Source organism: Ranitomeya imitator, chromosome 9 (genome assembly GCF_032444005.1).
Source record: "Ranitomeya imitator isolate aRanImi1 chromosome 9, aRanImi1.pri, whole genome shotgun sequence".
NCBI lineage: Eukaryota > Metazoa > Chordata > Amphibia > Anura > Dendrobatidae > Ranitomeya > Ranitomeya imitator.
In genome coordinates, this window is record NC_091290.1 from 149,620,310 (window position 1) to 149,642,942 (window position 22,633).

The 22,633-nt window shown below is 42.1% G+C and overlaps 1 protein-coding gene across 4 annotated transcripts in view; it reads right to left on the reverse strand.

Moving 5' to 3' along the window:
• Positions 1–22,633, reverse strand: part of ZNF469 (zinc finger protein 469) — a 463,146-nt gene that overhangs the window by 197,915 nt on the left and 242,598 nt on the right. For 2 of the 4 annotated variants that reach the window (XR_011315266.1, XR_011315263.1), the window contains one exon: positions 6,241–6,658. The exons of the other annotated variants lie outside the window; for them this stretch is intronic. The gene's annotated coding sequence lies outside the window, so the exon portion shown is untranslated. Of the gene's footprint in view, positions 1–6,240; positions 6,659–22,633 lie in introns of those variants that run through there. 4 annotated transcript variants of the gene reach the window in all.

The following is a 22,633-nucleotide window of genomic DNA, read 5'->3' on the forward strand; positions in this document are numbered from 1 at the left end:
GTCGCTGCTGTTTTGATGCTGCATAAATACGCAGCATCAAAACCGCATAAATTCCTGAATGTGGGAATGTACCCTAACAGACAAGTGCACTGCAACAAAGCAATCTGCTATAAATGGATACTACATGCATGATATATAAACTGTCTTCTACTAAATATATATAGTGATAGCACATCAGACATACTTATTAAGGGACAGAGACCGAGCTTTTTCCCTTACAAGGGTGAAGGGATTGGTTTTAGTACTTAGGAATTTTTCATATTCACAATGCAGTTGTCAAACATTACTGAGTGTTGTTGCGTCTCTCTGGTGTCAGCCACCTTCCCCCGTGGTCACATGTAAACACTCTCTGATTAAGTCATCATGTCCCCCTCACTATTCTGGTTAACAAACAGCGGGTAAAATCCACAGTGTGGAGTCAAAATCTGTGTACTCCTTGGGTATTTGCTTGCAGTGGTTTGTGTTTGATCAGCACCTTTCCAGTCATGCACAAGCTTGTCAATCGTCTACTGCAAACAATCTTGCAATTAAAAAAAACACACAATGTCATGGCATGGGTTGTGCCTGACAGTGGTATGGTCGCCATCTGGCATTATTCTGCTGAGCATGACTCTCTAGAGTTCAATAGGATTGGAAGAGGTTGTGTGCCACCAATACGCACTGGTCTTTTCCCGTAATATTGAGATACAATAGGAACAAAGTGGCCATGTGCTTCTGGTTTATTTAGCGCCCAAGTGGATTATAATCTGTGAGTAGATTCAGAACGGGGACCACAATGTTTCATAGAAGCATGGAGGGTATTGTATTGGAGTAAATGAAAAGAGAACTCCCCGATTACTATCATTATTAGGCTGGAGTTGCACTAAATGTATAAAAACGTACAAACCAATTTTTCACACCTAGCGTTCAATTTACATCCGAATGCAGTGAGATTGCTATCCAATTGCAATGTGATTTTAACATGATCTTTTACAAAGAGCAATTCTCTATGTCATTTACACATTGTTTTGAAAGGAAATATTCTTCAAAACACGCACACACACACACACACAGACACATAGATAGATGATAGCTCGATAATAGAATAAAAGCCGATAATTCATCAGCCACGTACTGTAAAATCACAGCAGGACCCGATAGCATAGAATAGATGGATTGCATTCGGTAAATACACATAGAATAGATAGATATACAGATGTTAGTGACATATACAATTAGTATAATGTGTGTGCAGCTTACTGGACATGTATAGAATATAATATAATTGTTTCTGAAAAAAAATGGTGTGGGCTCCCGTGTAGTTTTCTTAACCAGTAGAGGGAAAGCCGACAGCTGGAGGTGCCTGCTGCGATTTCACACTCGTGTTTAATATGCCTGAGAAAAAAAAAACGCTGATGTGAGCTTCCTCACAGATTAACACTGGGCCGAGTGCCATGCGTTGTTTACTCGAGTGACACGCGGCCGTATTCTACAGTAGTGTAACCCCCCGGCCTTATAGGGCCTTCAGGACATATGAAGAGATGCATTCAATAAAGTGCAGATCTAGCAATGGTTAACATGACTTAGATCATAAAGCTCTGAGATAACATGGCACAAAAAACGTGACAGCGGGCAATGGCTTGTGCAACTTGATGTAAATCCTTTCAATGAGATGACGTGTGACCAGTTATCAGGATGCTGCGTTATAAGCCGGGCTACATCTGGATGCAGTGCTCCACACAGACCTTTTGTGTGCAATAGGTTACATAAAAGACAAATTCTACATCCTATAGAGAAAAGTTTGGCTTCTTCTAGTTTGCATCTTCAAAATATATAGTGGAATTACGCTATATATATCTCATTGTAATTCTGCACTAAGGACCATTTGTGACCATGAAAGCCTGGTCAGATAAGTGGAGAACTGTCCTGGCTCTATTGTCCCTGCTCTTCTATTATCGAATATAAACATTAGTGGCCACAAACACGGCCTCCAATTGATAGAGAAGAACATCTACTCATGGACAGAGTTCCCTGTGACCGTAAAATTACAAGTTAATTCTGATTCCACCCTAGGAAGTGATTACGTGACACGTTTCCTCCTGAAGGTGTTCTGCAATGTATCACACATGACCATGAATCAAGGGACTTATTGCAACTGCCTACTAATCTTGACCAGCCTGGTTAATGTATTTTTGTGTGTGTGTGAGGTGTAATTAGCACGTTGCTAAATATACAAGGCTTGGGGATTTTTTATTATTTGTACTAATCACCAGTTAATCTGGTATATCTCTAGAGGCTTGTTCACACAACTGTATTCAGCCATATTTTTTGTCTGCATTACAAACTCCGCTCACGCCGACACCGTGATTATTGTGACCTAGTCTAACCCCATTAGATATGATGGATCTCAAGACTTGTGGTCAAGAATTGGGTCCAGAATATGGGCATGACAATGTGGTAGCGAACCTTCCCTAAGTTCTCCAGATTGTGGTGAACCTGCCACAGGACTAGCTTCTCGCGGATACTAGTCAGCCATATTCGCCCATTGCGACTCCTAACTAAACTCCCAATACACCATCCAGGCCAAGCAGAAGAAGCGAGTGGTGATTATGGTCATATACAAGAAATGTCGGAAAGTCTGTGTCTGCCCATCACCCATAACAAACATTAAGATTCTGTTCCTTTGCTTCCAGCCAAAGTACTACCGCCATCATTGTAATAAACACTAGATCTACCTCCTCTCCATACACCACCCGCCAGTGTGGGAAGTGAAGCTCAGCCGTTTTCTATTTACGGTACATTTTACATTTACGTGACATGTGTGTCTCTGAAGCTAAAGTTTCTATTTTTATCAGGATCTGTGTCAGGGCCCAGCTGAGCACCAGCATGACGCATCCATCTGTAGTGTCACATGTGTCATGCAGATGGCGATATTGTTCTCTGGCTACTTTCTACATTGAGGACCAGAAATCCTCTGATGCAGAAGGCATTCATTTGTATGTGAGCGTTCTGGTCATCCTGGCCTTATTTCCTTGGTGATATACTGTAGTTTAGTGCAGTTTACCAGAGCTTCTGAAGGGTTGTCCTGATCAAAGCTCCCCTGGTGTTCCCTCTCACATAAGAGAATAACCAGCACCGTGTGCACTTGCCCTTCATCCTACACCTGTATCTCAGATGTGTGACTGAACAAAGAGTCCAACAAGCACATGGAGAGGAAACTGATTCTTGGCATTGCAGTGTGTAACCAGGGGCTGTGACTTATCGACACTAGCTCATCTGTGCTCTCGTTTGTTCCTGTGTTCTGACTTGAAGCAGACTGCATGTAATCATGACAAATATATATATATACTAGATGGTAGCCCAATTCTAACGCATCGGGTATTCTAGAATATGTAAGTAGTTTATTTATGAAGATTTTCGAATAATATATTGAATACACAGGATTCGGCCGGCCGCGACCAATTAGCGAAGCGTGGTTCAAACCCCGCGCCAATTCGTAGTATATAGCACAGCCATGTAGCATATAACAGCCCTTGTAGTAAATAGCACAGCCACGTAGTAAATAGCACAGCCACGTAGTACATAGCACAGCCACGTAGTATATTGCACAGCCACGTAGTATATAGCATGGCCACGTAGTATATAGCACAGCCACGTAGTATATAGCACAGCCCACATAGCATATAACACAGCCATTAGTATATAACAGCCCACGTAGCATATAACACAGCTCACGTAGTATATAACAGCCCACACTCACAGTATATAACGCAACCCACGTAGTGTATAACACAGCCCATGTAGTATATAACACAGCCACGTAGTATATCGCACAGCCACGTAGTATATAACACAGCCCACATAGTATATAGCACAGCCACGTAGTATATTGCACAGCCACGTAGTATATAGCACAGCCACATTGTATATTGCACAGCCACATAGCATATAACATAGCCCACGTAGTATATAGCACTGCCACGTAGTATATTGCACAGCCACATAGTATATAGCACAGCCACGTAGTATATAGCACAGCCCACGTAGTATATAGCACAGCCCATGTAGTATATAGCACAGCCCACATAGTATATAACACAGCCACGTAGTATATTGCACAGCCACGTAGTATATTGTACAGCCACGTAGTATATTGCACAGCCCACGTAGTATATAGCACAGCCACATAGTATATAGCACAGCCATGTAGTATATTGCACAGCCACGTAGTATATAACAGCCCATGTAGTATATAGCACAGCCACGTAGTATATAGCACAGCCACGTAGTATATTGCACATCCCACATAGTACATAGCACAGCCCACGTAGTATAGCAATGTGGGCATCATATCCCTGTTAGAAAAAGAATTAAAATAAAAATAGTTATATATTCACCTTCCGTCGGCCCCCGGATCCAGGCGAGGCATTTACCGATGCTCCTCGCGACGCTCCGGTGACTGCTCCATGCATTGTCGTCTCGCAAGATGATGACGTAGCGGTCTCACGAGACTGCACGTCATCATCTTGCGAGATCGCAATACATGGAGCGGTCACCAGAGCGTCGCGAGGAGCGAGAAAGGCCTGTTCTGGATCCGGGGGCCGATGGACGGTGAGTATATAACGATTTTTTTTTTATTATTTTTTTTTAACATTAGATCTTTTTACTATTGATGCTGCATAGGCAGCATCAATAGTAAAAAGTTGGTCACAAGGGTTAATAGCAACATTAACGGAAAGTGTTACACCGCGGCATAACGCGGTCCGTTAACTCTGCCTTAACCCTGTGTGAGCACTGACTGGAGGGGAGTATGGAGCGGGCACTGACGGCAAGGGAGTAGGGAGGGACTAATTCTCGGCTGTACTGTGCTCGTCGCTGATTGGTTGCAGCCTAGCGGCCGCGACCAATCAGCGATGCGGGATTTCCGGGACAGACAGACATACGGAAGTGACCCTTAGACAATTATACAGTAGATTCATGGCTCTGTCTGACAGCCCGAGGAAGGTTACCCTGAAGTGCATTATATCAGTTATACTACATAGGCAAGGACTCCTTCACAGAAACTGAAGAAACCCTCTGCCTTTAGTTGATTATAATCCATGTCTCTTGGGCCAATGTCCATATTCCTATAAGTAAGCTCGTTCATAGTCTGATCTTTCCTGTGGATGATAAAGAAACAACAAGAATAATCGACTCCTTCGAAATGTGGTGCTGGAGAAGGATCTTATCAATCCCATGGATGTCAAGAAAAACAAACGTACATTTTGGTAAAAAACTAAGCCAGACTCAAAGCAGCTACACCTTGCCTACTTTGGACACATCAGGTCGATCTTCCTACAGATCGTTCATCCATCAAGTCGCCATGGCTTGAGATCGAACTGAAGGCCGGTAAAAGAAAAGTAAATGCTATTGCAGAAGTGCTGATCCTGAACTCTGTGCTTCACCAAACGCTTAGTACTAACTGGATTTCTACAGAAATGTGAAGATTCGCCCATTTCAGCCTCTGTTTGAAGAGTTTTTCGACTAGGCAGCCATCCAAACGTGTAGACGCTTTCTACCAAAGTGACCACTTGCAAGAATTATTCATCAGGGATTGTGAAGGTTGCTCTAAGGCAGTGTTCCCCAAGTTCGGTCCTCAAGAGCCACCAACAGGTCATGTTTTCAGGATTCCCTTAGTATTGCCCAGGTGAGAATTCCATCACCTAGAGAGGCAACAATTCCATCACCTGGGCCATATTAAGGAAATCCTGAAAACACGACCTGTTGGTGGCTCTTGAGGACCGAACTTGGGGAACACTGGCCTAAGGTATGAGCCACCTCTGCAGTCTAGTGGTGGCTGGTTTCCTGGGCAATGGATGCTCTTGTGCAAGCTCTTTGCTATAGAGCTTGTAAGCGCTGCTCTTAAGCTGAACATATTCCCCAATAAGCAAAACACACGCTGATGATCTGTTGCATCATGATATCTGGCAGCAATGACACCGCGGGAGGCTGAAGAACTCTGTGCCGCTCTATCACAAAGTACAGATGAGGCGGTGTCTGTCAGAAGGGTCTGAGCTCATAGCTGACACTCCGAAAAAATCAAAGGTATGAATGTCTGAGTGACCAGAGGCTGTCTCTGACAGAACTAGCCCTCGGGCAGTACACTCCTTATTGAAGACTGAGATATTAGATTTACCTTTAATTAACCAAATCTTCCTTAGGAGATAGCTGTTAATGACTCATTTCATAATATTGCAACAGCAATCACATGCAGTCCTGTCTAAGACCTGAGATAACATAACTAATTAATGTTTCTTTTTCTAGTGTTTTGCTGTGCACTCTGCTGTGTTTGCCTTGTTTCCTAACCATGAACTTGTGTTCCACTAGACATAAAAAAACATAGTGAGGAGCTGACTGATAATATTTGATTATGTCACCTATTGATCAGTAAGTGATTATTAACACGGAGCTTTTTGGTGCAGATTCACTTTAAAAAGTCTTGAAAAATGGCGCACACACAAAAAAAACCAATTATTTCATTTCTATCGCAAAGCCACTTTGCTATCTTTGAGTATTGTTTTTCAGCTTCATGTTTAGAATAATGCCTTTTGGGGAAAAAAAAATAATAAAACAAATGTCACTTTTTTGAAGTAGCTCAAGATGGAATCTGCTCCAAGCTAGGCGCTGTCCAATCAAAAGGCTGCAAAAAAAACAAAACAAAATCAGAAAACACTTCTGGAAAATAAAACTCTTCAAAATCAATTAAAAAACTCATCAAAACTCTCCAAAGAAAGAACCTTTCCTGAAGCGGATGCCAATTGAAAACTTGTCATTTTTGACCACATAGACGTATAAGTGGATGTGAGACTGGTGATATCTGTAAAGAAACCAGAGGCTGATAACCAATGTATTTTACTTGGACTTTCATACTTTGCTGCACACCAACCTCTGCATTGGTGAAATCATGGCTTTAATTGAGCTTTGTTGATTAACGGGAGATTTAGAGATTTGTTCACACTGAAGAGGTTTATTGAATTAGCTAATAAATCCTGGAGCTTTCACGTATAGCTCAGATGTGGCTAAGTGTCTGGGAAATTATTTATAACCATTTACAAGAGTACAGCCGGTCTAACAGGCAGATAGACAAACCGGGAACGTTCTCCTCGCCTCCTGTGAAGGGACCCGGAGCCTTTACTGCTTGTGCGGCCCGGATCGTTACATCACACACTAAAGCAATTCACTGTGCAGCAGTTATAAAATACATAGTCAACTTGTTAGTGAGCGTAGATATTTCATTACTAGCGAGTAAGTGCAATATCAGGAATATGTGAAGGACAGAGGTAGAACTGTATAATTTGGGCTGTAAATCTTGGGACTATAGATATAGTCCAGATCGTTAGTTCCCCCAGTTGTGCTGATCACATTTATTGGTTTATGACAGTGGATAAATGGCATCCAGAAAAATAAAATACTTTTGCATACCAGCTTGTGGGGTACAAGGATGGCAGTATATGTATCTTAGATCATTGGCGGAGATTTATTGAGCACAACGCACTGAAATTCTCACATTGTCACAAGAAACCAGTAAAGTGATAATAGTGTATTTATTAGAATCATGTCCCGTTACACCAGTCCTTTTGCTCAGATCTAGGTCAATACCCAATTGTGAAGTTCTCTGCAAATTTGCATTGGCACTTGCCAAGGATTCCCTGTTGCCTCTTTTCTAGATTTTGTTGGTAGAGTCCCTGGTGAGACGGGAACTTAGAAATACTGAAATACACCTTGACTTGAGGGCATTGGCGTGCATGTTCCCAAATATTAAAATAGCACCTTTTGCAGATGATTGTACAACCCCGAGTTAATCTACCAGCAATAATGAAGGCATTAGAGAGATAATGAACATTATCAAACTTTAGGGTTACCGTATTTTTCGGACTATAAGACGCACCGGACCATAAGACGCACCCCAAATTTGGGGTGAAAATTGCAGAAAAAAAGATTTTTTATAAGATGGGGGTCCGTCTTATTGTCCGAATTTACAGTATCTTACCTGAGGGCTGGCGGTGGCAGGGCAGGGTCACAGGAGGCAAGGTAACATAGTAACATAGTAACATAGTTAGTAAGGCCGAAAAAAGACATTTGTCCATCCAGTTCAGCCTATATTCCATCATAATAAATCCCCAGATCTACGTCCTTCTACAGAACCTAATAATTGTATGATACAATATTGTTCTGCTCCAGGAAGACATCCAGGCCTCTCTTGAACCCCTCGACTGAGTTCGCCATCACCACCTCCTCAGGCAAGCAATTCCAGATTCTCACTGCCCTAACAGTAAAGAATCCTCTTCTATGTTGGTGGAAAAACCTTCTCTCCTCCAGACGCAAAGAATGCCCCCTTGTGCCCGTCACCTTCCTTGGTATAAACAGATCCTCAGCGAGATATTTGTATTGTCCCCTTATATACTTATACATGGTTATTAGATCGCCCCTCAGTCGTCTTTTTTCTAGACTAAATAATCCTAATTTCGCTAATCTATCTGGGTATTGTAGTTCTCCCATCCCCTTTATTAATTTTGTTGCCCTCCTTTGTACTCTCTCTAGTTCCATTATATCCTTCATGAGCACCGGTGCCCAAAACTGGACACAGTACTCCATGTGCGGTCTAACTAGGGATTTGTACAGAGGCAGTATAATGCTCTCATCATGTGTATCCAGACCTCTTTTAATGCACCCCATGATCCTGTTTGCCTTGGCAGCTGCTGCCTGGCACTGGCTGCTCCAGGTAAGTTTATCATTAACTAGGATCCCCAAGTCCTTCTCCCTGTCAGATTTACCCAGTGGTTTCCCATTCAGTGTGTAATGGTGATATTGATTCCTTCTTCCCATGTGTATAACCTTACATTTATCATTGTTAAACCTCATCTGCCACCTTTCAGTCCAAGTTTCCAACTTATCCAGATCCATCTGTAGCAGAATACTATCTTCTCTTGTATTAACTGCTTTACATAGTTTTGTATCATCTGCAAACATCGATATTTTACTGTGTAAACCTTCTACCAGATCATTAATGAATATGTTGAAGAGAACAGGTCCCAATACTGACCCCTGCGGTACCCCACTGGTCACAGCGACCCAGTTAGAGACTATACCATTTATAACCACCCTCTGCTTTCTATCACTAAGCCAGTTACTAACCCATTTACACACATTTTCCCCCAGACCAAGCATTCTCATTTTGTGTACCAACCTCTTGTGCGGCACGGTATCAAACGCTTTGGAAAAATCTAGATATACCACGTCCAATGACTCACCGTGGTCCAGCCTATAGCTTACCTCTTCATAAAAACTGATTAGATTGGTTTGACAGGAGCGATTTCTCATAAACCCATGCTGATATGGAGTTAAACAGTTATTCTCATTGAGATAATCCAGAATAACATCCCTCAGAAACCCTTCAAATATTTTACCAACAATAGAGGTTAGACTTACTGGCCTATAATTTCCAGGTTCACTTTTAGAGCCCTTTTTGAATATTGGCACCACATTTGCTATGCGCCAGTCCTGGTGTCGGCAGAGGTGGGGTGATGCTGGGATGAGGAGGTGCTGGGATGAGGAGGTGCTGGGATCAGGAGGTGCTGGGATCAGGAGGTGCTGGGATCAGGAGGTGCTGGGATCAGGAGGTGCAGTGAGAGGTATGGCGTGAGAGGGGTCCCAGGCTTACCGTGCAGGCAATGCAGGCTTACCGTGGCAGCAGAGGTGCGGTGGCAGAGGTGCGGTGGCAGAGGTGCAGCGGCAGAGGAGGCGCAGTAAGCAGGGTCCCTTTCCCCGGTATGGTGATTCAGCAGCCTGGTAAGCAGCAGAGCCGGGTGAATCCTGTTGTTATCGGTGGGCGCGGCCATCTTCCTGAGGCCGCGCGTGTGCAGATGAAGCCCTCTGCTTCCCGGGGCTTCAGGAAAATGGCCGTGGGAGGCTGCGCGTGCGCAGATGGATATCGCGGCGGCCATTTTCCTGAAGGAAAGGGACCCAGCTTACTGCGCCTCCTCTGCCGCTGCACCTCTGCCGCCACGGTAAGCCTGAATTGCGACTATTAGACGCACCCCCCATTTCCCCCCCTTTTTTTGGGGGGAAAAAGTGCGTCTTGTAGCCCGAAAAATACGGTAACTTACAAAATCCAAAGATGTACATTGCTCTATCTTTCGGCATCAGAGGTTTCCTGGCTACAGACAAACTTCCTGTTCCATTGACAATCCTCAGCGATCAAATACTTTGTACACATCCCAAGACACAGCCTGAAAGATTGCAAGCTTAATTATTTTCCTCTATTAAAATATATTGACTCTGACCTGTAGAAGTGAACACTTCTGCCTTAGTCCTGCTTTAGAAGAACCATTGTGCTAAAAATGGACAGTCTTCTGAAATTTCCAATACCTTTCCCAATCCTCACCTATATATACTTCTTCCGCAGCAGTTTTCTTCATCTCAGGTTAGTCAGATCCTTTGGGTTAAGCTACAGTATTTTGTGTATGCAGGAAAAGCGATGGGATAGGTCTTGTGCCACAAAGCTTCCCTTTCCTGCTGCCCTTCATTATCTTTTTTTGGTCCTCAGCTGGAGACTCTGAGATGCATCGAATAGAATCTACATTTCTCTTTTGACTGACTCAGTTCCAGAACAGGATAAATCGCTCTCTCAATCTATTGACCATTCAGGCCCCCTGGTCACAATCTTTGTAAATTTCTTGTCACGACCCAGCTGTTGGGTGACCCGGGACCAGGGGCTCCTTCCATGTCCCTATCACTATGAAGTGACCTAGCTAGCCCTATTCTCCGGGATACTCCTGAAGGTGAAGATACCAGGGTCGCCACCCTTGCCTTATCTTTTGAATCAGCCCTTTGTCTGTTCTCTTCCTCCACCCAGGGAAGAGGGGCACTACTGTGCACCGTAGTACACCAATCCGACAAACAAGGCAACACGAACAAGGGGTAACAGAGGAATGCATCGGAGAGTGGAGGATGGAGAAAAAAGTAAGAGGGGGGAAGGGAATTATCACACTTACAAACCAATGCATCAGCCACAGATAACTACTCCAAAACTCCTTCTCATATAAACACCTCTCCTCCAAGCCATGCAGCATAAGCTAGCTCTGACATGGGTTTGAATCAGGACCCAGATTATGAAGGGGATGTGAGTGGCTGACCGAGCTCAGCTGAGAGCTCATACTCCCAGACTCTCCAACATTTCTGATTAACCCCTGTTCTGCCAAAATAAAACAAACACCATATAAAAAGAAGTATTTATTTTCAGTGCAGGAGTAGGAGCAATAGGACTCTGCGGTCTTCTGGCTCCTCTCTGTTGCGGTAACACCGTGACATTTCTACTTTGCTCCGAGTACCTGTGCTTCAGCATTTTTAGACTCGGGTAGTCAGACAGTCCTAAACTGTGGCATGGTAGCTGGAAATTTACAAGTACACAATAGCATTAAAACCAGGCTGTTTGTGCAGAAACCATGTCTCTAAATGTTTTTCTTTGTTTTTTTTTTCTTCCTATTAAAAGAGTTTCTTAAAGTGAATTTACAGAATATTAGTAGTTATAGTGTAACCCTATAGTGTAGTGAAGCCTTCAGTTCAGTTACATAGCAATGCCGCCTCTTTTTACTGGTGGATGTTTTATGTCACAGAAACTTTCCTTCCTTTACACTCACGCCATGACGTTTTTTTTTGCAAAAAGAGAAAAATAATATCCCATTGGAAATGAAAGCATGGAAAAAAAATTAGCAGAATGCAAGGGATCAGAGAAGGAGTGACAGTCTGCAGCTACTAGTCTCCCGAAGGAGAAGGCGCACCTGTGCTGTTGCTATACACAGCTAGAGGCGACCTTGCTGTGTGCCGGTGACATCACTTTATTAACATGCTCCTTCCAGCTCTTGCAGGGGCTTTTCACTGACTTTGAAGACTTTTCCAATTAAATTAGACATTTACTTTTGGACAGCACAACAAAAGTGCTGTAACATCATGGAATTCAGGCTTTGGCTCTAAGCCCCATTCTTGACTCCAAGTCCGTAACGTAGTGCCCAAAATGTGTCGTACCCCGTTTTTTTGTTTGCTTTTAATTTTAAAACCATTTTAGATTGTGTCTGTGGATTTTAATGTTTTTTTTTTTTTATTCATACAGTTACGAATGAAATATAAAATTGTAAAAATCCAGCGGCTTTGTGCTGACCCAAATATTTCGAGTGATTCTGAAACTACCGTAATAAAATCTTCCTTGACTTTCTATAATCTTAATTATATTTATCTTATGATTTGGACATGAAATTAGTAAATGGCTAATTACCTTTGGCAATAAAGAGGATCTTTAATACCCAGTTATGTATTTTTTTTGTAATATACCGTATATCATTCACTTCTTCACCTAATTGATAGTTGGTGGGACCCTACAGACGTTAATATAAGGTGTAGGGGGTTTCCAACATGCCGCACTTGGGTATAACGTCATTTTTTTGGTAGGTGAAATGAGACTTTGTTACATGGACCCCCTGACATTGCCAGGAAGTGTAATAAACTTGTCATGAGTCTGTCTCCCGTCTCGCCCCGGGGTTACGCCTGTGTTCTGTTCTCTAGGCAACCGGCTAAACTTCTCAACCATAAGGAAACAATGATTAAACCTCCACAAGTCTTACTGTTTTATTAACAAAAAGTACTTTTATGCTTAATTGTCTTAAGTAAATCACCAGATTGTATCAGACATCGTCTTTCATCACAACGAGAAATCGCTTGAGAAAAATGACTGATCTGATGTCCATGTTGACAAAATACATCTAGGCCTGTGTGGTAATTCTCATGTAGAGACATACAAAAAGAGTTTCAAGACTGCTTTATCAATAGAAGACTTAATTTTGTCAATTAAAAATTCATTTTGCAATCAGATGATACAATTAAGATGGAGCAGTTTACTTAGTCCACTCATGTCATTAGATATTCTCCAGCAAAAACGGAGTATCATGTTAGTTTACAATTGATAACATATCCTTCAAGGGAACCTGTCAGCAATGTCTACATCTGAAAGTAGAGGTATGGCTGTTTATCCACTTGTCCACTAATCCAATGTACTGGTTATGCGAAATCTAGCACAGAAGCAAATCGGGCTGGAAGCGCACTAGGGGCAAGTGAGTGCACTTGGGGCAAGTGAGTGCACTTAGACTACTTCTTCTTGGCACCTCCCCAGTGCATTTTTAGCCTGAGTTGCATATGATTTCTGTGCTCTATCTCATGACTAGCACATCGGACCATTGAGGAAAAGCGTTTATGCAGACATACCACTACTACGATAAGTAAAGATCAGTTGGCAGGTTCGCTTAAGGGGATCTCCAAGAATGTAATAAAATGGCTTCTGTCAAATAATTGATACAACAGTCTGCTCTAATCACGAAATACAGCTTACGAGCCCCGACTCCTGCGTCTCAACTGTCAGAGGAGCTGTATCGTAAGCGTACATACCAGAATTGCCAGAGAAGCGTTGTGACGACAGACAGGCTGATTGGACACAAAGGATTTTTTTCTTTAACCTCAGTGCTCAGTCAGCCAAGGAGAAGATATGTTTATTGTCGTGTCGCATAGCCCTTCTCGTTGGCTACACAAATGTACATGTGCTTATGATACAGCGCTGACAGTTGAGACACAGATCTAGGGATCAATGTGTCTTTAGACTGCAACCTTTCTTGACGTGTGACTAGTATAGGCTGATATTTGAATTATGGGAGGGGACCATTTCATCTCTTTCTCAGAGATACCATTAAGTTCTCTGTTCTTACTATGTTTCTTTTCTACATTTAGCATACCATATACATCTAAGACCACAAATATCTATTGGGTGTGGCAAAGGTTTGGCTATTTCACTTTTTTTTCCCCCAACCATTGGTTCACAAAAAAGGTTCACAAAAAAAACAACACAATAAGACATGACACTAGCCATTGACTAGATGTGTGAATGAGGTTTTAAGGCGTGTACACAAAGTGTCAATTAACAATTTACTTAAAATTCAACAGAACTTGTGATAAATCCACATGGCGGTGCTGTTTTTGGCCTCATTTTGGCTCTTGCCGTAGTTACAATAATTAGCTTTGCTGTGTCTCTGTTTTTATGTTTTCTGTCATGGTTTTAGGCCCAGGGTAAGGACCTCCCATAGAGTTTGAGTCACCCAGCCAGAGTGTTTTTATAATTACTGAATCATGAAGGGTAATGGACATTCCAACAAGTCTACTAAATTAAACATCTAGCTGGTTTGTGCGACTCAGCGGATACATATGGGCCCCCAAACCTATTTTTATTATTATTTTAAAAAATAGTAATGTCACATTCCTGAATAGATATGATCCAGACATCCATACACACACACCACTCCCTGAGCTGGTCCTTCAAGTCACAGACATATGGAGGCCAGAAACGTTTCCGTATAAAAATAATAATGTCAAAAAGTGCGTCTGAGAGTAGGAAAGAAATAGAAGGGTTTTCATACCGGCTGTGTTTTTATTTCTTGTAGGTTCTTGTTGTTCTAGTATGGTACTCGTGTCAGTATTTCACAGACATCTTAGGGCGGCAGGCATAACCTTTTTATACACCTGTAAAATGCTTAAACTAGAGACCTCCCTTTATAGGGTGAGGAGTGGCAGTTTTATATACCGTAAATTAAAACCGACTTGTGACCAGGTCAGTAGTAACAAGCTTTTACTTTTGTTTTATTCCTCTGCTTCCCTTAACATTCTGTTTTCTTTTTTTTTGTTGTTTTTATAAATCCACCATACGGTTCCAGAGATGTGGACTCACCATACGGTTCCAGAGATGTGGACTCACCATACGGTTCCAGGGATGTGGACCTTCTTATTTTACTGCTTATTTTCATGGTCTTTTCAAAGTGTGCAACACCGTGGAATCGTATGGTGGATTTAGAAAAAAAAACAAGAATAATCGGGAGCAACAGGAATAAAAATAATAGTAAAAACTGAACATTTCTGACTGTTAGACAGGTTCTCTTTAAGCATCATTGCAAAGTTCTCCAGCTTCCCGAAACATCTGTATTTACTGTTTTTACATCCTTCATTATCTTCTCGTGCCTGAACACTGGATCACCTGAACGTCCTTCCTAATGACGTAATAATGAAAATTCTGTGACTAAACTGAGACTCTTCATGCTTCCCACTTTTAGAAATCATATTTGTAGTAGTAAAAGACACCTTGAATTCTGAACCCCATGGGGATGATTTGCATCAGGGTGCTGGAGTAAGAGGCCGCAAATACTTTTTTGATAGGCACACAGTTATAAAATAAATTTGGCACATCTTCGTTTTTTTTTCGTGTGCCAGAAAATTACACTTTAAGGATAAATTATAGGAAATGTGTCGGGCTGCAAGGTGCCATGCCCGTCCTTCTATACATCTTCCACTGTCATAAAGTTGCTCGTTTTGGTGCAAAAATGGGGTGCAGCAAGATTTGTTCCTACTCTCTGCACCATAATTCCCTATATATATATATATATACACCCTTATACATAATCCTATATTCTGTGCTCTGTATAAACAGACTACATCTGTCTGATCTTCGGCAGGTGCTAGATTCTCTAGGTGTCTTCCAGTAAGTCTGGCTCAGTCCTACTGACTGGCTTTTTGGCTGATTATAGGAGCGTGCGCCAGCTTGCCCCATATCCAGCCCACACCCAGCTCAGTGGCTTGACAATAGAAGGAGTCTGTACTTATGGTAAAGCCCTACAGCAATAATTACATTAACAAAGATGACTTGTAACACATATTTTCTAAAGTGCATAAGTAAAAGGAAAGCGTTATTAATCAACAGTTCTGGCGAATGTTGATGGGACAAATGAGTATCAATCTTCACCCCATTCACTGTTATATTCTGCTTTCACTCGGATGTCAGAGATTTGCCAGAAGACTAAGAAGCCTTAAATCACCATAATCTTAATTCTTTTTCTTTTTTCTTCCCCTGTAACATATAAGCCTGAGTGAAATCTTACATGTGAGTGGCCAGTTGTGCTCTTCGCGGTTATATCTGGCGGCACAAACTTTTCCTAATTTGAATTGATAAGACGTAACAACAATGGGAGACAAGTATTCGCACAACATGAAAGAGATAAGATTAAAATTAGGATGCACATAATCTACAATTTTATCTGTACTGGGGCATTTTGGGATTAAAATGTTAAAAAGATTTCATTTGACACACCTGTAAAATTGCAGTCAATTGTATACAGTCTACGTATATAGTAGACGTGATTATAATAGTTAGACAGCAGTGAAGTATATATCGTATGCTAGACATAAATTCACTGGGTCCACGTTCAGACTACTACCTAGTGACAGATGATGTGTATAGTTGGTTGTCACTCTGGGTTTACGTACGTTTAAGCAAAGTACGTTACTTTTTTACTTAGATTTTTAAGTTGGGGTGCTGCTTTTACAGTGTCTGCACCTACCTGACATGAATACCGTAAATGTCAGGTTTTACGAGCAGTCAAAATAGATGGGTGGGACCGATTGCTCACATATGCCCACCCCGTGAGTGTGGTTTGGCAGATAAAATGGAGACCAAGTGTCTCCATTGGGTGTCTGTGACTGGAGGTGTGGAGGCCTACAGTGTGTCTTCTGAAGGACACTGACGTGAGTGGGTGGACCCGAAATACTATATGGACTGTTTATTTTCTGTTTTATTTTTCACTTTGTGCCGGAGAAGGCTATATTTTGTTTGCTTATGCTGAGCAACTTTATGAAGTTTAATAAACCAGCCTGGACATTTTTATGAAACTCCTCATGTGCCTACCTCAACCGCAGCATATATGTATGTATTATATATATTGTGACAGAGTCACCGGCTTTGTAGAGGAAGGGAGGTACGTGTCACTGCGCATCCAGCGATCAGTGATGTGAAGCCGAAGTGTTTTTGTGCTTCCAGAACACTAGGTGCTGAGAGGCCATGTACAGAGTGTACATGTGCCGTTATGATTTAGGCTTTACCCACAATAGGGCAGAGCATAGTGCATAGGCGCGAGCTAAGGATTTATCTGCGCATGCGCAAAATTTCGGCAAAAGCGTCATCCACGTCAATTACAGCAAGAAGTTGGCTGTCAGCAGCCAGGAGGAGGGATAAAGAAGTTGGGAGGAGGGATGGAGTCTGCAAAAACCACGTTAGACTAATAGGATTAACATACAGCGCAGGAGAATTTCAAAAGTTTTTTTGGTGGGTATACAGGGGCAGTCAGGGGGTTATATAACCATTGTTGGACACAGGGCAAAACTGGTGACACGTTCTCTTTAAGCAAGAGGCAGCTCTAACCAAACAACACCATGAACACCAAGGAGATCTCCGAACAAGTCAGAGACAAAGCTGTTGAGAAGCCTAGTCAGGGGGGGTTATAAAAAAAAAAAATATCCCTGATCGCCCATCAGAGGAGAGAGAAATGGGGTCCCTGATTCCCCCCGGTACCTTCACGGCCAGCGGCGTCTTCTTCCGGGAAGAAAAAACGGGTGCATGCGCAGTGTGCCCGCCGAAATCTGCCAGCCGGCACCCAGCAACAATAGGAAATTTTTCCTATTAGTTCGTTTTGATCACTGTGATAGACCCTATCATAGTGATCAAAACAAAAAAAAAAGTAAATCAAACCCCCCTTTATCACCCCCTTAGGTAAAGATAATAATAAAAATAAAGATTTATTTCCATTTTTCCATTAGGGTTACGGTTGAGCTAGGGTTAGGGTTGGGGCTAGAGTTAGGGTTAGGGTTGGGCTAAAGTTAGGGTTGGGCACGGGTTAAGGTTGGGCTAAAGCTAGGGTTGGGCTAAACTTAGGTTGGGCTAAAGATAGTGTTGGGCTAAAGTTAGGGTTGGGCTAGGGTAGGATTGTGGTTATGGTTGGGATTACGGTTAGGGTTGGGATTAGGTTTAGGGGTGTGTTAGGGTTGTGGTTAGGGTTATGGTTAGGGTTGGGATTAGGGTTAGCGGTGGAGGGGTTAGGGTTGGAGTTAGAATTGGGGTTCCACTGTTTAGGTACATTAGGGGGTCTCGAAACATGACATGGCACCACCATTGATTCCAGCCAATTTTGCATTCAAAAAGTCAAGCGGTGCTCCCTCCCTTTTGAGCCCTGCCATTCGCCAAAATAATGGCTTTCCCCCACATACGGGGTATTGGCATACTCAGGAGAAACTGAACGCAATTTTTGTGGTCAATTTTCTTCTGATACCCTTGTGAAAATAAGAAAAAATTGTTTCCAAAGTAATTTTTTTGTGAAAAAAAGTTAAATGTTAATTTTATCCTTCCACATTGCTTAAGTTCTCAGCTGTTCAAAAAAATAGTGTCTGCATTTTCCTTTACAAACTGAAATCTTTACAGTATAAACTGAAGTTTGTTTCCAGTCATCGCTTTTCTGTTAATCAGTGAACTAATATCTAGTTGTGTAACCTTTATTTCTGATGACTGCTTTCCATCTGTGAGGCATGGAGTCACCTAACATCGGACACCTGCGGACAGATATTCCAGCCCATGCCGACTTAACTACATTCCACAGTACTTTTGCATTCTTAGGTTTTGTATCAAAAATAGCGTCTTTGATGTCACTCCACAAATTCTTCATCAGATTGAGGTCTGGGAATTGGGCGGCCACTTCCTAACATCAGTCTTGTTGTTCTGAAACTAGGATGTTGCCTGCTTACTAGTGTGTTTGGGGTCGTTGTCTTGCTGAGAAACCCATTTCAAGTGCATTCCTTCTTCAGCATAAAGTAACATGACCTGTTCCAGTATTTAGATATATTCACACTGGTCCATGGTGCCTGGTATGTGATAAATGGGCTTGACTCCTTAGTATGAGAAACATCCCCAAACCATTCTACTTGCACCTCCTTCTTTTCCAGTCTTTACAGTGTACTGTGTCTTGAAATCGGTGTCTATGGGTCGTCTCACAAACTGTCTGCGGCTTTTAGATCCTATAAGAACAATCTTGCTCTCATCTGTCCATAGAACATTCCGACACTTCTCTGTAGGCCGGTCAGTCTGTTCTTTGGCAAACTAACCTTTGAAACACACATCTTTTTCTCAGCAATGGTACGTTGCAAGAGTTTCTTGCAAATAGTGTTGCTTCGTGTAGGCATCTTCTGATAGTTGCAGGACTCACAGGTATCTGAAGAGCTTCTCTGACCTCCCTGGAGCTGATCATTGGATGCTTCTTTTGCAGTCTTGAGATGCTACTATCTATGCAGATGGTAGGATTTATGTTCCTACCACGTGTTACAGGTGTTGTTTGCCATTTTAAAGCATTGGAAATCTTTTAGCTGAGCAGCAAACAATTTCTGTACTTCTTTATGTTTTACCCTCTCCAATCAACTTCTTAATCAAAATTCTTTCTCCTTGGTTACTATGTGTGGAATGGACCCATTTTACTCACTGATCAAGGACTAAAACCAGTAGGTACAATATTCACTGCCCTCCTTCTTTAAAAGGGTTTTCCCATGAGCAAAACTTCATTTCAATCTACATAACTTGCAATAATAATTTCCACAATTGAATGTGTTTAAATAAAATGTTCTCATGCTGAGATAATCTTATAAATGTGTCCCTGCTTTGTACTGTGTCATGGCCGGGTCTCACTGTGCAGGAACATGTTCTCATCATACCACAGCTCTTGGGCAGGGAAGCTGTCGTATGAAACAAATCTACCAGTGAAACGCACGTAGGGGTTCTTTGACAAATCTGCACACATCCCCTCCTTGGCACATCGCTTGATGTAAGTACAGTCTTCCTAAATAGGTAGACACAGTTCTCTTAGGAAGTCTAGAAATATAAAAAAGAAGAGAATGTCCAGCTTCACCGAATCCGTAAAAAAGAGTTTTCTTTATTCACAAACTTTTTTTTACGGATTCGGTGAAGCTGGACATTCTCTTCTTTTTAGTACTTCTCACGCTTGGACACAGTGGGTCCATGCTCCCGAAGTTTGGTTTATGCATCACGGGTGAGCTGGTTTATATTCCTTCTTTCTATGTCTAGAAATATACCTTATAGACTTGGGATTTAGTACCTTATCACATTTACCAGGTTATGTTTATATACATTGTGTGTATTGGTCTTTGGGCCACTTTGCTTTATTTGTGTTGAGTATTTTTGTTCTCTAATATTTGATGAGACTTTATTGCACCAGTTCTTTTTGTGGGTATTTAGTTCATGAACAGTACGTCTTTGAATTTTTCTTGTTCACCTTTACCCATTGTTTATCTGGGTATTTAGACGGCGGTAAGTAGTAATTTGTCCAGAACTGTAGTATCTGGCCAAGATTCAGTTCTTTTAAAAATGTTGGATCTTCTTCTTGCTGTATATTAATATCTCAGACTTAGAGGTCAAAAAAGGTTTACAAGGATGGAGTAATGTAATCGGTGGCTGGTTGCCAAGGTGCTTCTTTCCTCAATGAAGCAAGAAGGTTTCTTATAGCCCAGAGCTACAATTTTTCCCATTTCATTAATATCTACTTCTCAGGTCAATGTTTATAAGCACACCTGCTCAAGTTTCTCCAAGCCCAGGGAGCTGACACAACTTGCCCCGGCATGCTTGCGAGGCATGTCCTTGCGCTGAGAGAGAGCAAGCCAAGGTAGCACAGTGCTCCGGATGGCCATGAGGCACTTCTTGTTGCCTCTGGTGTCATACATCACTCAGGACTAACGTGGGGGTTGGGCGAGTCGCTTTTTGACATGTATGTGAACTCTGGAGTGGCAGAGGAGTTTTATGAGCTTTCTTATGAGGATTATGCTATGTGAGGAAGATAAACCTTCTTCTTGTACACATATAAGACATCTCCTGCTATAGGAGTGAGCTTACAACATGATTACCAAGATGTATATCCCCGACAGCCCAATCATTGTCAAAACGTTTCTGCAAACCCGGGACCCGCACAATGCTTGAATGAGTCACTGTGTGGAGGTATGGTGTTTTCAGCCATGTTCTCCTGCATAGCACATAAAGAAAGCCAAAAGCGGTGAGTGTTGACATTGGTACTGCTGGCATAAGTTACATTTCCCCTGTGCTTGTGGTTAATCACTAAAGGCGAAGCTGTACTTATTGGTTTTGTTCAGGCACGTTTTTGGGGTTTTCCTGTTTTTCATCAATTGTGTAGAATCAGCACTCTTTAGCATTCTTCCAGAATGTGCTCATATAATATAGTCCTAATATTTCCTGTAGGCTCATAAATATGGAAAGTGAATATTAATCACTAGTGCAAATCCACAATCGGGAGTTATGAGAAATGTATGTAAAGTAGACTGAACCGATGGTAATTATACAGTCTGAGCGTTCTTTAAAGGGAACCTGTCAGATGATGCGTGTATCTGAATCAGGAACAGGCTCCCTCATTGTGGGCATCGATGAACTCTGAAGAAGCTGAGAACAGTCATAACGCTGTAATACTGGATGTCTCCTGCGAGGGAACCCATCCCTAAGTCATGCTGCCTGTGTTTCAGGTTCCCTGTTTTTGGTCTACATGTGCATTTATTTTCTTTTTCAGTCATTAGAAGCATTAACAAAATATAAGAAGCATTTTTGTTTGCCGAGAATTTCCTCCTGATTCTAATATAAAATTATCTGAGAAAACTCCAGCAAAACTGCACTGTATGAATAAGGATAAAGTTACAATATTAGTCTCTTATTTATCTAATTAAACATCACATCCCTGTTTCTCACTGGATATAACTGATCAATAAAAACTTTGTAACATGCATGCTGTCTATATTCAGTGTTCAGGTTGAGACCATGGGAACTGTAGTCTGGTTCTGGTTCTACAGGTGGATGTGTCCGTAGAGTTGAATTTATAGGTGACCTATGTACATAGAAGTGAGCATGTTCAGTGCACCACACACTACTACAGTTGTGCTCAAAAGTCTACATACCCCGGCAGAATTTTTGCTTTCTTGGCCTTTTTTCAGAGAAAAAAGTACAGTTTCTGATAATTCAGAATTAGTATCAATAATTGAAAAAACCAAAAGAGAACTAATCTACATCATAACTTTATTAAATTTCAAAACCATTGGATTAAAAACAAGCACGACACCCCAACTCCTCATAATAGGAGTGGGTCTATAAAAACCTGATCTGGTGTAGGGAGGGCAAAGATGGAGGGAGAAAACACTGGGATAAAAGATCCTATATATCCCTAGCATTTACTTCCCTAATTAATGTCAGCACTTTAGGAGCAATGAAAGGACCTTTAGGTATGAGGTTCCGTCTCGCAAGTACGGCACCTGCGCAGTATCCCCTCTGTATAGGGGCGGTACAAAGGAAAACGGCAGCAGGGCGCCTGTGCGGTCTTTCCTCGGTGGAGGTGGTACAGAGGAAAGTGGCAGCCAGGCGCCTGCGCAGTCTCTCCTTGGTGGAAGCGGTCCATAGGAAGATGGTAGCCAGGCGCCTGCGCAGTCTTTCTTTGATGCGAGGCGGCACACAGTAAAATGGAGACCGGACATATGCGCAATCGCGTATCTGGCACTTCTACCTCTAGCGCCTGGTAACGGCGCGTGCGCTATGAGAAAACGCCGATGGGCCATACAGCAATGGCGGCTGTGAGTACACATGGTTAATGTATGGGGCTCCACATGTTATCACATCTATGGGACAATATGAACAGCGATACGTATGTATGGACTA